The sequence below is a fragment of the Protopterus annectens genome, chromosome 2.part0 (assembly GCF_019279795.1).
Source record: "Protopterus annectens isolate FY-2018-M chromosome 2.part0, PAN1.0, whole genome shotgun sequence".
Taxonomy (NCBI): domain Eukaryota; kingdom Metazoa; phylum Chordata; order Ceratodontiformes; family Protopteridae; genus Protopterus; species Protopterus annectens.
In genome coordinates this window covers 1265418592-1265432996 of record NC_056728.1, presented here as the reverse complement: position 1 = coordinate 1265432996, position 14405 = coordinate 1265418592, and positions in this window count along the sequence as shown.

Sequence of the window (14405 nt, the reverse complement as noted above, 5' to 3'; positions counted from 1 at the left end):
CAGTTGTTGAAATTGATCATTTTTTTCTTTATACTGAGGTATCATTCTTGGTGAGGGCAGGATGCTACTCAGGGTCAGGGCCATACCTGCCTGGGCTACATGATCATTGAGCTCTTCCTTTTCTCTTTTCATGTAGTCCAGGGAGGTACATCTCAGTGTATTCACACCAACATGAACAATGACAGAGTCCTATTTGTACTTGTTCTGGAGTGACCTGAGTGCTTGCGTTATGTAGCGGATTCTGGATCCCGACAGGCAGCTAATGGTAACCTTCTCCTTGTCCAGCCTAGTGAGTGGGACGTCACTGTGCCTGACTATAGAGTCACCTATTACTAGTGTGTTAGGTATGTTATTTCACCTTAAAGGGCTGTGATTGTGTGGCACATTGACTTTGTGTTTTATGTATTGTCTGGTTTGTAATGGGAGGTGCAGGTTTTTTGGGTGTCTGCTTTGGAGCTCTCTGATGCTTTTGCAGGTTTTTATTTAGAGCTTCCAAGTATGACTTAGTGTATTTGTGTGTATTTTTTGCCAGTGTTCGTTTAGTAGGTCTATGTGAGGCTGGAGGTGTGGTGCAAGTGTTAACCTTCTCCTCATGACTGTCTGTTCCAGTCTTGGGTGGAGAGAGCTTAGCCTCCAGTTTGGCTGTATAATTGCATCTCTCGCATATGTTAGTGTTTTGTGGTAGAAGGAGAGGGATGTCTGTGTACATGAGGCAGTTGTAACATTGCCTCGGGATACCCAGGTTCACCAGGTGGACTGGAGAGTACACCTGAAGTTCCCCTTTGGTCATGCCTGAATAGTAGGGTGAGCTGTTTAGTTGCTTGGTTGGTGAGGGGTGGATAAAGAGCCTTGCCCTGTTGGGCAATGACGTGTTGGGGTATATTAGTGCTTGCTATTTGGTCTGATCAAGTGCTGGACTGTAGGGTGCTTTTTGAGTGCTTAGGTTGAGAGTTAGACTAGTTGCAAGGGAAAAACTGAAGAGGAGACTTAGTGGAGCTGGGAATAATTTAAACCTAGATAACCAGTGCTGCCCGGTGCGCAAAACCATGCAAACGTAATTTTTAAACTAACTTCTGGGCTGGAACCACTCCACCAGGGACAGATGGCTGCTCAAAGTTCCCCTCTCTCCTAGGTGAACAGAGACACTTCCCTCTATCAAGTAAGGTATGGGCAACTCAGAAACTTGTAACACAGCCCTGAATTCAGCACTAGCCTGAAAACTGGAATATACTAGCTTAGAAAGGCGGGAAACAAGGAATGTTTTTGTTTTTTGTTTTTTGTTTTTTTTTTTGAAAAGATAAGGCAAAAACAGTAAAACGTACACTTAAAACAACTTTAAACGACTACAAGCAATCAGAAAAGACTATCGCACTTTAGTGTGTAGCCTACAACAGTTAAACAAATTATTTAAACAAAAAATGTCTTTTTAAATGTGCAGGCAGTCAAATAAGAACAATATGTGAAAAAAACAAGCTTTTAAATCACAATAAACGCTGGAAAATCAACGTTTAGTACAGCAAGAAAATACAGAAAACTGACACTTAATCACTCCAAAGTCTCTCTTTTAATCTAGAAGGCTTGTATTAGTTTAAGGCTTTCTAGTATTTTCCAGTAGGTTAGTTACAGGAAAGATGGGAAACAAGTGCAGATGTGGTCTTTTAAACCAGAAAGTTAAAAGAGATGGTCAGCTTCCCAAATGATCAATAAACTACAATTCCTGGGCCAAGAACCACTCCTCTTGTGGTAGACAGGCTACCTAGTACTTACCAATCCCACTGATAAGCTAGAAGGCTCCACTCCAACACAAAGGCGTGGGGGGCTCAGAAGCGTACAAACAGTCCTGGATACAGCAAACCTGTACCTGGACTAGGCTAATTACGGGAAAGGTGGGGATCAAGCGCAAACACGGGCTTTAAAACCAGAAAGTTGAGAGCGATGGAAAAACTGCCCAAACAGCCAATAGCTACAATTTCTGGGCCAGGAACCACTCCTCTTGTGGTAGATAGGCTACCTAATGCTGACCACTCCCAGTGATAAGCTAGAAGGCTTCCTTCCAACACAGAAAGGCTTGGGGGGGGGGGTCAGAAGCTTACAAACAGTCCTGGATACAGCAAATGTGTACCTGGACTATACTAGTTACAGGAAAAGTGGGGAACAAGCGCAAACACAGGCTTTTAAGCCAGCAAGTTGAAAGAGATGGAAAACTGCCTAAATGGCCAATAAACTACAATTTATGAGCCAAAACCCACTCTTCCCGTGGAAGATAGGCTACCTAGTGCTTACCACTCCCACTGATGAGCTAGAAGGCTTCCCTCCAACACAGAAAGTCTTGAGGGGCTCAGACGCTTACCAACAGTCCCGGATACAGCACGTCTGTATCTGAACTAGACTAGTTACAGGAAAGGTAGGAAACAAGCATAAATGTGGCTTTTAAACCAGAAAGTTGAAAGAGATGGGGAAAAAAACTGCTCAAATGGCCAATAAGGTACAAGTTCTGGGCCAGGAGCCACTCCTCTTGTGGTAGATAGGCTACCTAGTGCTTACCACTCCCACTGATAAGCTAGAAGGCTTCCCTAAAACACAAAAAGGCTTGGTGGGCTCAGAAGCTTACAAAGAGCAGAGATACAGCAGATCTGTACCTGGACTAGACTAGTAACAGGAAAGGCAGGAAACAAGTGCAAACACAAGCTTTTAAATCAGAAGGTTGAAAGAGATGGAAAAGCTTTTTTTTACAGGGTCTGGTTGCTAGTCAGGCACCCAACCCTCCTTGGGACTGAAGGGTGACATATGTAGTCGTAACATACACTCGCTCACACACTCAGTTGTTTCTATAGCGGTTACAGTTTTACATGGTCAGGTTGGTAGCCCAGTGTTCAACCCTCCTTGAGACCAGAGGGTGACATACATAGTCGTACCACACACTGACACCTAGGGCCAATTAAGAGTGTCCAGTCCACCTAATGCATGTCTTTGGAATGTGGAATGTGGAAGGAAACCACAGCACCTGGAAGAAACCCATGTAGATGCAAGAGGAAATGCAGACTCCACACAGAAGGCCCCCAGCCAAGAATCAAACCAGGAAACCTTTTGCTGTGACACAACTCTAACTATTGCACCTCTGCACCACCCTGCAGTTAAGTTAGTGTACCATATTAAAGAACACTAGTAGTCTTACAGAACAAATTGCACTAAACAGAAAGCTATACAAATATATTTATTCATATTATAATGGCACAATGATTTCATGGAGACTGAGGTGTATCAGAAGTGAACAGCAAGTGCAAAAATTGTCATGCTTTTATATTAACGTTACATGTCCAGGCAAGGAAATAAAATCAGTACTTTATATGTAACTCAGAGATGTCCCAAATTATGTTCCTACATTTTTATATCGGAGATGTTCGACAGGTAGCAAGTGTATTGACAAGTAGGCCTTTGTTGCTCTACAAAAATATAAGTTGATGTAAAGTGATCAAGAACCCACATCTGCTCTGAAAGACAATGTTGTTACTGAGAATGTAAGAACTTTAAAAGGAAGTTGATTACTTTGGAAATCTGTAAGTCAAGAGGCATTACCTGTTTTTAAAACTCATGTGACTCAGCAGCAGAAAGCACTACCACTGCATGGTGAAGTGAATTGGATGAAGAACCATGTTGAATAAGACAGCTAAAAGCAGTGCATTTTGAGTCAAACATAAATAGTTATTATGGTATCTGTGAAGGGATACACTCATGTTTGATATCAGGTTAACTTACATAACCAAGGTAAGCACGCTTCTTGCTACTTTAATTAAAATATTTTGAATATTAATGTTACCTAGAAAAGCAGAGATGACTGGTAATGGTCTTCTGGCCTGATTATAAAGCTTTAATATGGTCCCACAGATGTTGATATAATGGCTGTATTCAGTTATATTGAATTACACATGTTTGCCAGTCTTTTAGTTTTTCATTGTTAAGGAGATCCTTCCCAATGTGTATGTGTGCAAAAGGGCATTCTTGGTTGAGTGTTTATAAAGCATGTATCAATCTATAAGACTAATAAGATTACTCTTTCACACTTCTATATTGAAATGCTCTGCCATTGGATTAATTCAATTACAGTTGTAATTTTCAGCACTGTATCAAGATTTCAAGCAACTAAGGGGATATCAAGTGAAAAGTGAAAAAGGAGGTTAATAATTATACTGATAATGTATAAAAAATATGACCGAATAATATAAGAACTAATAAAGTCAATTAATGGAGTTACAAAATAAACCCTATGAAGGTGACATGACTCTGGGGAAAGTCAAAAGGCTGAAAATAAGATAGAAAACAATGGTTCAATAAAAATACAAACTTATTCAGCAGTGATTGAATGATAAGTATTTTTGTTATAATCCAGCAGAATATTAGACAATATTATTCGACTAAGAATCCAGATCAGTAGCTTGTGCCTGTGAAGCAAGATGAAAAGTCTAGTAACCAGAAATTAGCTCACGTAATGTTCCCCTTTGGTAATAAAATGATGACCGACCAATAAAACCAATCTGAATTTATTATATACAAGTAAACATACAAAAATGTACAACATGTTTGTTAAACTTTCACTATTTGGAGTTTTAATATTTTAATACTTTTGCGATGTTTATGTTCTATGAAATTTTATTACAAGTGGTCTGTAGCGAGAATCCTGACATTAAAGGATGAAAGCACCTAACCTGTTACTATTTATTGCGCAGTTTTTTATATGTTTTTGTACATTTACTTTACAAATTCAGACTGGTTTTCTTGATCGGTCATTTTATTACTGAAGGGAAGCACTATGTGAGGTAATTTCTGGTTACTAATTATCCGACTGGTTGATGCAACGGGACTTGTACCAAAGGGAGACAAAGACCCTATTCTGTTATTTTCACTCAGAACTATTTCTAATTAAGTCATGATTTTAAGTTATGTATGACATTTTTAGCAAGCAGATTAGATGTCCAACAATTAACAGAGAACAATAAAACTGGATTTGTAAGGGGTAACCAGAATTTTGTTGACATTTTGAAGCTAGACTTGTTAATGAAGATAACTACTATTAACTTCTCTTTCTCCATCTGTGCTGAGTCTGAAAGCTGAAAAAGAGACTGAGAATTAACTGACATTATTTGATATGGTTACTTTTAGAGTTCATGTTCACAAGGAAACTGTTGATGTAATTATAGCTACTTATAATTCCTGTACTAAAGTACCTAAGTTTGTCATTGCATTTTAAGTTATCAAGAAGAACAAGGCAGGAATGCACTCTGTCACCAGTTTTGTATGCTTTGTATTTTGAACCATTAAAAGTGGCAATAAAGTGCTTAAGACGTGTTGGGGCACATGGCAGGTCGAAAAAAGGTAAAGATTTCATTATTTGCATACAATGCATTGATGTATTTAACTAGGCCAGAGTATGATGTAGAGTGTCTCCTTACTACATTGGACCTATTTGGTATAATTTCAGGTTATAAAGGTTGTTGTTTGTCTTTTGGCTTTTTCCGGTTAGGGGTCGCCACACCGGAACTCCGGTCCGCTAATGATTGGCAGATTTTCATGAACGCCGAGGTGCCAGCTTGACGTCCAACCTTCAACGAAGGCACAACCATTTACGCATGTCTTTTGAATGTCACCCAACCGCAGGGAGGACATGCAGACTCCACACAGAAGGCACTCCCCGCACTCCAGCCGAGAATCGAATGGGAGAACCCCTTGCTGTGAAGCAACAAAAGGTAATAAAACAAAAACAAGGCTAATAATCTATGTATATACACATGTAATACAATATAAAAATACTTATTTATGGCAGTCAGCACGTATTAAATATCAAGGAATTTGGCTAGGAAATACACCAGAAGAATCCATTAGTAAAACATATGCTAAATTAAAGAAAATGTAAAAGGAGCTTTTCACAGATTGAAAATGATCAAACTAGAGATGAATCAGAGGGTGTACACATTGCATTCTTTGACATTCCCTTATTGTCTTGTGCATTTCAAGCATTTCCTACTGATAAACCAGTTTTTGAATGCTGTGAAAAGTATAACTTTTATTTAGTATATTGTTAATTTTCTGATATTTTGGGAAAATACACTTTTGAGAGAAATAGGTGGTCTTAATGGTCCAGCTTCCTACATATATTATAAATATGTACAACTGATAATGTATTTGCTGACTTTTTGTTTTTATGAAGTAAAATAAAAAAAATAGTGAGTTTGATGAAGGCAAATTCTGATCTGACAGGTTGTCAATGTGGCTGTATTATAGTAAACATGTAGATAATCCTTATGTGTTACAGCAGGTTACACTGTATACTATTTTAGCTAGGCTGGAGTATAACAACCAGCTAAATTTATTAGTCACCAGCAGAGATAGTAAAGCTGATCCAAAAAGAGAAGGGGGTCTAAAACTTTGGAAAAAGAGAGGAAGATGTCAGTGATCTTGGAGCTATGTTAGATACAAGTTGGGTATCTTGGTTACAGATTCAGGAGAAATATGGTCTGTCTAATGTATTAAGAATGGAATATGAGCGTAACACTGTTGTAGACCTCATCATAGCACTACTACAGCTCTACCGAACTTCACTGCAACCATAAATACAGAAAGATATGAATGTAATCTAGTTTCAGCACCTTTTAGTCATATTCAAAGCTTTTGATAGTGTCCCATCTGAAACTTCAAAATCTCTACTCCACAGGCCTAGCTAAATCCTGCCTACAGTGGTTTCATAGATTTCTATCAAACAGAACACAAGCCTTAAAATGTCAAACTGACATCTCCTCTGTCCTCCCCATAAACTTAGGTATTCTACAACAATCAGTTCTAGACCCTATACTTTTTAGCCTGTTCATTAGTGACCACCATACAGCAAACACCAAACATGCTACTATACAAACTCTCAGTTGTCCAGATTGTCACAGAATGTCCAGCTTTTTGCCTCATCTTTTTTATCTGTTCCTCATAAAATCTGTGGTTTGCTGGATTTTTGTGACAAATCAGTAAGAAATGAATTCACTAAATAACTGACACTTGGTTTCAGACTTCATATCCTTCAGAAAATGCATGTTAATAAAACATCTTTTATTCTAGCAACCTTCTTAGTTTATGAGAGCAATATTTCAAATTTGTCCCTATTTTGGGACTTGTGCAGATTTTTTTGTGCTAGGAGGTTGAGAGGTATGCTGCTATAGTCCAATGTGTAAAGGATTCCACATTGGTCTGCACTGCTAAAACTACAGCAAAACTACAAGACCTCACACAGGAAACTATTCTCCTCTGCTGAGTCATGGTTAATTAAATCATGACTCCTACTAAACCCCCAAAAACAATCTAATACTTTTTACTCCCAGACAGCTGTCATAAAAGGCATCTTTCATCTGCCCACAATACTAGTACTGAATGGGTAACTCAGGCAAAACAGTACTGGGTATCATCATAGAGAAGCAGCTAAAACTAGGCCTCCACATATCACAAGCTGTATTAAAAAAAACATGAATCCCTGTAGAGATTTAAAGCATACCTGACTGACACAGCTAGAAAACGTACTAGCATCTCTCCTATATGCTGTACCCATTTTTACTAACCTTCTAGTTACACTTTTAAGCAAACTGGTGTAATGTTAAATTAAGTTAGCAAAATTTGCCACCAGCCTGCACTTCAGAGGACACCACTGTCTGGTTCTCAAAAAACTAACAACTTTCACGATACTTAAAACACACCCAACTCAAAACAGTACATAGTATTTACCATAAGCCCAAACACTGCCCATTCTTAACACCATTCAACCATACTCCTCAAACAGGGCTTTATGTTCTAGAGATAAACTGCTTCTCACTATCACCAAAGTGTACAATAGTGCAAGAGACTTCCTCTACTCAGATAATTGTGCCAAAGCCTGGAACCACATCCCATTAACACTGAAATCAATCCAAGAGCTAAACTCTTTCAAAAAACAATTAAAACCTCATCTGATGGACAAATAGAGCTGCTCCTGCATTCCCATAGGCTAGCTCTGTAACGTCTATTCATTGTTTACTACAGTCTGGTCTCAGCATTAGTTTCTGTGTACATAGCCTACAACTTATCTAACCTACTCCCAATCCCAGATGTTCTCCTCTTCCTGTGTCACTCACTCTTGCATAGCTCTTCCTAAACTCCGCTCACTGCTCCCATCCACCCCCACAACTCTAATACCACCACTCATCTGTGTTCCTACAAATTCCTCCTACTTGCTCTTCTACCTTCACCCCTACTGCTACCTGTTCCACATCCACACCTTCTCCACCTCCTTTCTGCTTACACTCCTACTATTACCCTCCCTAATATGTATCACTTACTTGCCACCCTCCATCCCACTAATGTACTTGTCAAGATTTTACAGTCATAATCTCATTAACAAGGCACTCTATATCTTTAATAAATCAAGTTTCCTTACTGTACTACCCATTTCTGTTCCTCCACTCTAGTTTCTCTCTCTTTTTCAATGAATATCTCTTGGATATATCAAACAAAACCATAATTCCTCCTATCTTGTTCTTTTTCTCTAAAGACTGGAGTTCTAAATATTAACTACCAAAATAATGCCTTTAAGAAGACTTTTATCTCTTTTTTAACAATGATGCATGGTTTACATGTGATTTTTCTCTGCGTTACACTACCAAATGGAAATCTACACTACAACTGACTTAGACTCATAATGTCACCTTGTAAATAAAATAGATGATGCCATATTTATTTATATATATATTTATTGTGATATGCTTTATAAATATACATACACTGCTTAAATGTTCATGTACTCTTATCTGCATAGTTTGTACACTGCCATTCATTTTGTAATCTTGATAAATTTTGTAAAACATCTGACAAGCTTTTATTCCCAGACCTCTGCTGAAAAAGGGGTTAGCTAAACCCAGTCGGACTTTGCTGGTAAACAGAGGCAAAATAAAAAAAATATATATATATTATGAAAGAACGATTAGTATTACAAGGTAAATGTGTTTGATGGAGTTAATAGGCACTAAGCTGACTGAGGCTGGGGGACACAGTAGAGTAGAAGACATCAGACACAGAGGGAAGACAATGGTGATTGGGAAAACTGGACAAAAAAATGGGGCATACTACTGTTGCCCCTCTTACTGTAGATGAGAAGAGATATAAAGTGAATTCTTAAATACTGATGTAGATGAAGTGACTTGGAAAACTATTTGATTTTTATTATATTAAATCTCTAAATAAAGGAGGTTTAGGGCTTTTGTTTGGAAATGTTTATATTTATGCTCCACAGAGATTGAGATGTATGTTTCCAAATACTAGCCCTCATTTCTGGAGATGTGGTGAAGGTGTATGGAGATAGTGGGAACATATATTCTGGGCATGGTCTATTCTGAATAATTTTAAGGAAGATACAAATCAAAGAAGTGGTGGACTGGACTGAAGGGTGGTGTATGAAGATGGCGGCACCTCATGTGGCAGTGGCCTCTCTGGCTCCCATTTTATACTTTTACTTTCTTTTTGTTTTCTTTTGGTTCTGTTAATTGGCTGATCCATTTTGTCTGGTCAAGTGTACTGGTGTCTGCAGCTATCATGTCCGTGATGTTCATGTTGTGCAGTGCTCAATGTAAGTTTTTGCTCCTCGGACTGGAATGCATGGAAGTTGGGCATTCGGTGGTGAGTCAGGGCTGGATGCAGGCTGAAACCTTGTCTGCCAGCATGAGTGATTTGGTGACTGGACTGTTCTCACTGAATTTGAATGAATCGGAATGTATTTTGGGATACTGCTGATAATTTTGGAGTTCAAGATGGTGACAGTAACGGTGTGGATGGTGAAGACTGAGGAAGGAAGGAAGGATCGTTTGGTTGTGGCCATTTGGGTCTGGACAGCAGTTGTGCATTTTTTGGTGTAGGTGGGTCAGGACTGGAGCTTGATTTGCTGCTGGTGCTAGAGTGGGAGATTCGGTGGTTGAAACTTCTGTACCTTCAGTGATTTCGAAATGTCTGGACTGGGATTTTGGCTATTGCTGGTGCTGGAGGGAGAGATACGGCGGCTGAATGCTTCTGTGTCTTCAGTTGGCGTGCTACTGTTTTTTATGTATTTTTGTGTTTCTTTGTTTATGTTTTGAGCTTGGAGGAATAAAATTTCATTCATCCGTACACTTGTGTATGGGTTGAATGACAAAGTTATTTCTGATTTCTGAAATCACTTACTAAGGGAAGTATAATAGAGAAGTGTAGAATTTACAAAGTTAATTAAGGTTACTAAGACATGACAGATATTTGATGTTGAATGGCAATGACAAGACTATGCTGTTTATGTTGATGATGGTTAAAAAAAGGCTATAATAGAAATGTAAACAGAGACTGACCACCAACTGCAGAAGATATAACTGAGATAACGTATGAATTTGATTACAGCGAGGGTAATACTGCTACAAGACCTTCATGGCATAAATGTGTAACTAAATGGATATTGTGACAAATATGTAAAAGTGCACTTGAAAGATAAACTCTAGGATTCAGAAATGTGGTGGTCATGGTCATGCTGAGATGGCCACTGTTGACCTATCAGGTGTAATGCAGCCCAAAGCTTATTAAAAGATCAACATTGCTAAATAGTAGCATGAACACAGCTTCTAATTAAACATCCTGCTAATAGCTAAAGCAGGACCTGAAGTGAAGGCTTGTATCTGTCAGTGGCAGTCATGGTATGCAAAGAGAAATATTTATGAACTTGGTGCTTGTTCGTACCTTGATGCAGCCCAGCAAGTTCATGTGTACAAAAGCAGTAAGATGGAAAAGGCAGCTAGTAGCCTTAAGGGGCCAGTACAGTATGGTGTCATCTACTTTTTGACCAACTTAAAGGGGAGAAATTGGCGTATAGGATAATTATAAAAAAGAGGGACGCACATAAGGGGAACAAACATAGAAGACAGACAAGACTGACGGGGAGTTACTCACATACTAAGGGAGTGGGAGCACACTGGAGTAGGTTCCTAGGAGGTTACTAGACTGACAACTCAAGACCTCTTACAAGCCTAGCCAGTTTTACCCAGTTTTCTATCCCTGGTGGAAAGATAACAAGGGCAACTCTTAGGGGGTGTTGACAATTTTTACATACTGACTCTGTCCATGAGGGGCATGGGCACCACCCCAGGAATTAATTTGCAATTTCCCATCCACTGGTCCAAATTGTGCTTGAAGATGGTCAGGGAAGGGCTCTGCTTTATGTGAATAAGAAGCTTATTCCAGAGGAAGAGCAATCTATGGGGAACACATTTGTCTCTCCAGCATGATCTATTCATGTCAGAAATTAGGTTTAGATCATTGGAGTGGGTAACTCTTGTGCAGTTGGTTTTATGAATGTGCAACATTTTCATCAGGGTTAGGTCAGATACTGCCTTTTAGGCCAGGCATAGATCAACCCTCAGTAATCGGTAGGAAACTGAATACAGTGATAGGGTTTTTAATTGGTCCACATATGACATGTTGGTTATACCCTGTAGTTTTTTGGTGAGAAACCTCTAAGGATGCTCTAACTGTGCATGGGTAGGTACATGCCAAAGGGTGCACTGTACTTAATTATTGATCTGATGAGGGCCAAATACAATGATACCATGACATCCTTAAATTTGGATACTATGCTCTTACTTATAAGCTGAGCGACATAGAAGGATTTCCTCAACACCGTGGTGGTCAAAATTCAGATCATTATTTATGAGTACCCAGATCTCTTGCCACTGGGTCCACTCTTAGGGGGTGCTACCAATGCTGTAATTTGCAGGGGTATTTGATTTTCCAGAGGGTATTATGCACTTCTTCACATTTACTTTGAGCCATGGCTCTGACACCAATCATTAGTCTGCATCAGTCCTTTCTGTAGGATATCAACATCACTTAGGGAGCTGATTGTCCCCCAGCTAGTAGTATCGGCAAACTTGGTAATCAAAAGGCCATCTACATTTGCCTTAACATCTGAGAAGTATATCTCAAACAGGAGGGGGCCAAGCACCAAGCCCTGTGGTACTCCCACTGGTGACGGGCCTCTTGTTGGATATGGATTCTACCACTCTAGTGATGCACGTCCTACCTATGAGCCATTTGGCTATCCACCTGGTGACATACGGGTTTATGCCCAAGTTTATCTATAATACCTGAGTGAGGTATGGGGTCAAATGCCTTGGCCAGGTCAAGGTGGGTGGTATGCACTGACCTACCCTCATCCATGGCCTTGGTGACCTTCTTAAAGCCCACCAGATTGAGCAGGCAGGACCTCCCTTGTGAAAGCCAAATGTGGTTGGGTCTAAAGATTAACATTGTCTAAATAGTAGCATGAACACAGCTTGTAATAAAACATCCTGCTTGTAGCTAGAGCAGGGCCAGCAGTGAGACCTTATATCCTTCAGTGGCAGCCATGGTATACAAAGAGAAATGTTTATGAACTTGCTGCTTGTTTGCACCTTGATTTAGCCCAGCACAATCACGTGTGCAGAAGCAGTAAGATAGAAAAGGCAGCTAGAAGCCTTAAAGGGCTGAGGTGACATCAGACAACCAGATGAAAGCCAACAGTAATGGGAGGACTGGTCAACAAACAAGGAAGGTAATAGACACAAAAATGGAGGATAACACCATGATGGGAGACAGAGTGGTTATAACCAGTAACATCTTTCTGCTCATGTCAGACCCAGTGAGAGATCAGACCAATATCTTGAGCACAGTGACCGTCAGGGATGTGATTCTGCAAGTCACAAAAAGAGGCTTAACAGGTGACACGTGTGGGCGGGTACTTTGTGGTGAAATGGTAGAATGTTAATTTTGAGATTAGGTTTGTGATTTGATTCACAGCAATGGTTAGTTTTCTCATTATCATACAGCTACTCAGAGTTGATTTCTGTCTCAGGTACAGCGCCTCAAGACTCTCTATCCTCTCTGATCTGATGAACATCTGCAAGCCAAATGGTGGAACAAACACCTGTCTAACAGATCTTAATCTCTTCTGCAGCATAAATAGAACATGTTGAAGGGACAGATATGTATCTTAGAGAACATCACCTCTTCTGAAGTCTTCCGCTCCATATAAAACAAAGTACTTTCCTTACTCTATTTCCTGGTTTACAACTCTTGCCCCTTATGGACAGGGGTTAAATGTAAATGTTCCACCTGACTATGGGTTATTTATACTTAAATTACAAGGTCTTAAAACTTCATAGGAATGCGGGACTAGACTCCTGAAGATCCTCGTGGATCAATAGCCTAGTAAGTACTTATGATCCTATAACTCAAGGTGCTGATCCATTAGCTCCCCTATCACCTCTGCTATCTGGTTATTTCTTATAAAAAAACTCCTCACCCTTGGAACAGCCACCAACAGAAACCACGATGAAGCCCCACCAGTGGTAGGGCATGAGGGCCTATTTGCCTCTTCCTCCCTCCCAAGACTGTCTTATGAGGTGGCCTTGGCATCCTGATTATGTGATGGGAGAGGTGGTACTGGACAATGGAGGATGGTGGTCTGTGGTGGGGCCGCAGGTGTTGCTTTGAACATTATTGGACAAAAATAAATGTGATATATATATATAAAGGATAGTGACAAAGAGGGTGGGGGGATGAAAGCATAATATTAAATACATTACTACATGCAGTTGCCTCAGCTATAACTGCATTACTCTCAAGGGGGGAAAACATCAGTGACAATAACAGGGGTCTACTATATATGGAAACAGATGTAACCACATTTGTTTAACAACTTTCACTAAGGTGTATGAGCAACTGTATTAAATGTACTATCAGTGACTGCCCACTGAATGTCTGGGCTGAAAGTGCAATGTGATACAGTGATGTGCCTGCATGTGTAGATATCTACGTATATCTATTCCTCTACTTACTGTAGAAGTTATCTGTCTGTTATATACAGCTAAAGGATCCCACGAGTCTTGGGCACAGAGCAGCCATTGATGCCCCCCTCCACACGAGTCTTAGGCACAGAGCAGCCATTGATGACCCCCCACGAGTCTTAGGCACAGAGCAGCCATTGAGGCCCCCCCTCCTAAATGAGTCTTAGGCATAGAGCAGCCATTGATACCCCCCCCCCCCTTGATGTAATACACTGTATTTCATATAGATGGAAGGAAAACATCTGCTGTGGGAATAGAACCCATAATCTTTTTCTTGTAAGCCATGAAAGGCAAGAGTGCTACCTGTTGAGCCACTGTGGCAGTAATACTAATGTCAATGTTTGCAGAGCCTGTTACTGTACAAGTGGATGTGTGTGCTCTAAGTAAAAGTTCATACAATGTTGTAACTACATGTATGCATATGTGCGCTTCCCTGTGCACAATAAGTTATCCCAGTCATCATATGTGGCTACCTCAAACTCAGTCAGACTGGGGTCCACAGATGTC